This window comes from Penaeus japonicus, unplaced genomic scaffold, assembly GCF_977035675.1.
Source record: "Penaeus japonicus unplaced genomic scaffold, GWHDUDI00000001_assembly GWHDUDI00000029, whole genome shotgun sequence".
Classification (NCBI taxonomy): Eukaryota; Metazoa; Arthropoda; class Malacostraca; order Decapoda; family Penaeidae; genus Penaeus; species Penaeus japonicus.
The window spans coordinates 29,055,256-29,057,755 of record NW_028234431.1 but is presented as its reverse complement, the minus strand read 5'-3'; the positions used below and the strand labels follow the sequence as shown (position 1 = coordinate 29,057,755).

At 32.8% G+C, this 2,500-nt stretch overlaps 2 protein-coding genes and 1 long non-coding RNA gene across 3 annotated transcripts in view; 1 reads left to right on the top strand and 2 right to left on the bottom strand.

The window, feature by feature from the left end:
* LOC147468438 (uncharacterized) overlaps positions 1-220 on the top strand; it is a 1,318-nt gene extending 1,098 nt beyond the window's left edge. The window contains exon 2 of the mRNA XM_086554157.1: positions 1-220. This exon is cut by the window's left edge and continues 753 nt beyond it. The gene's annotated coding sequence lies outside the window, so the exon portion shown is untranslated.
* LOC122250223 (uncharacterized) overlaps positions 1-2,500 on the bottom strand; it is a 13,713-nt gene that overhangs the window by 9,564 nt on the left and 1,649 nt on the right. The gene's annotated exons all lie outside the window — the stretch shown is intronic.
* LOC147468437 (uncharacterized) overlaps positions 1,842-2,500 on the bottom strand; it is a 959-nt gene continuing 300 nt past the window's right edge. The window contains exon 1 of the long non-coding RNA XR_015192489.1: positions 1,842-2,500. This exon is cut by the window's right edge and continues 300 nt beyond it. This is a non-coding gene — a long non-coding RNA (uncharacterized LOC147468437).

Here is a 2,500-nt window from a genome sequence, read left to right as displayed (position 1 = left end):
GCCCTCCTGTCAGTGGTGTACAAAGTCAGAGGAACAATCCCAGATTGTCCTTTGCTTTGTCTGATTGTTCCCGTACATCGTGTCTCTAACGGTGTATTGTTGCCAAAGAGAAGTGTTTTGTGTGGTGTGTGGAGTGTGATTGTATTTAAATCATGTGTGGTTTTCCACTTGATTTTGCTTCATATTTTGTATGTTTCGTAAATAAACTTCAGAATTTCAATGCACAAAACTTATTACATACCTTATAACTAAAGAGATCTTCGGTAGTCTGCAGTTACTCCTTCCCTGCAACACAAATCATATGATGCACGAAAATCATGTAGGTACAGTATGGCAGTGTTGCAAGTATAATATTCCACAAATTGTCCAATTTATGTTGTGTCGCTGTTGATCTTCGTTCTTTTTACGATCATTAAGTAATTTTATCACAAACAAATGTCTGAATAAAAAGTATGATATAAATGAAATACAACTGATATGTGTGTGCATATACACATATTTATGCACATACACACAAACATGCACACACATACATATATATGTGTGTGTGTAAATACAGACTGTACATATGCATACATACATATATATGTATATGTATATATATAAACATATATATGTATACACACACATATATATACACACACGCACATATATATGTATATATACACATATGTTTACATATCTATATATATATATATATATAGAGAGAGAGAGAGAGAGATATGTACATGTATGTATATATGCACACACACATATATATACATATATGTATACATATGTATACATATATACATATATATATAAATATATATATACACATATGTGTGTATGAGTGCGTATGTGTAAAAATGACAGATGGATACATATGAATATAGATAGATAGACAGGCAGTTAAGTAGATACGAATGTAGTTAGATAAGAAGACAGACAGACTTAAGACAAAATACATATTTATGTATATACATGTATACACACACACAAACACACACACACGAACACACACACACACACACACACACATATATATATATATATATATATATATATATATATATATATATATATATATATATGAAAATCGTGAGAAATCAGTAAACATCTGGCACTGATATTGGCACTTGATGTGTTAGCTTTTGCGGATGGTATTCGTTAACAGCATGCAAAGAATTTCGTCAATCACTGATTAATTAGTTTTAGTATATATACATATATATGTAGTTAAATATGTAACCATAAATATCTTAATCCATATGCACATCCATGTGTCTATGTGTGTATGCAAACACATATCTATGATTATATATATAGATATATATGTATATATGTATATATACATATATATGTATATACATTCACAGATGATTTTATATGTTATATACATATATACATACACACACAGACACACACACGAATATATATATATATATATATATATATATATATATATATATATATATATATATATATGTATATATATATATAGTATTCATATTTATGTGTGTATATATATTTGTATATATGCATATATCTATTTATATATGTGTGTGTGTACATATGCATATGTATCTGTATACTTATATGTATATAAATATATGTATTTATATGTTTCTCTATATATTTGTTTATATATTTATATATATATATATTCATATTCACAAATCATCAGTGGTATCAAAAAAAGAACGAGGATCAACGACATAACATAAAATGGACACAATTTGTGGAATCTTATACTTGCACGTGCATACTGTAGCCTTAAATGATTTCGTGTCACATATGATTTGTGTTGCAGGGAAGGAGTAACTGCAGACTACCATAAGGTATGTAATAAGTTTTGTGTATTGAAATTCTGAAGTTTATTTACGAAACATACAAAATATGAAGAAAAAGCAAGTGGAAAACCACACATGAGTTAAATACAATCACACTCCACACACCACACAAAACACTTCTCTTTGGCACAATACACCCTAGAGACACGATGTACGGGAACAATCAGACAAAGCAAAGGACAATCTGGGATTGTTCCTCTGACTTTGTACACCACTGACAGGAGGGCACAGAGCGTGGGCATCGTCGGGCACAGAGACAGTCTGAAGAGACTTTTCTCTTGGCTTTTCCGAGGTGCCACGTGTGGCCACTTGACCTGCATGGATGAATGTGCATGACATCCAAGCAAGAGAGACAGTCTGGGAAAGACTCTTCTCTCAGTGTTCCTATCTCTTCTCCCACAATGGGACCCACGACGTCTTTGGTTTGAGGACTCCCTTGGACAGGGAACTTCCTGGGGACTAGATGAGCTTCCTGGACGAAAGCTCTTCAACTGACTCAATATTTGGTGGAGCTTCTGTGACGTCAGCGAAATGAAGCTCACTTCAACTGGCTGACGAAACAGCTGCAACAGCGAAAAGAAACCCAAGTCCAACTGGCTGACGTATGATACGCTCAGCGAAATGAAGCTCGGGCTCAACTGGCTGTTGAAAGTGTTGCTAAGATAAGA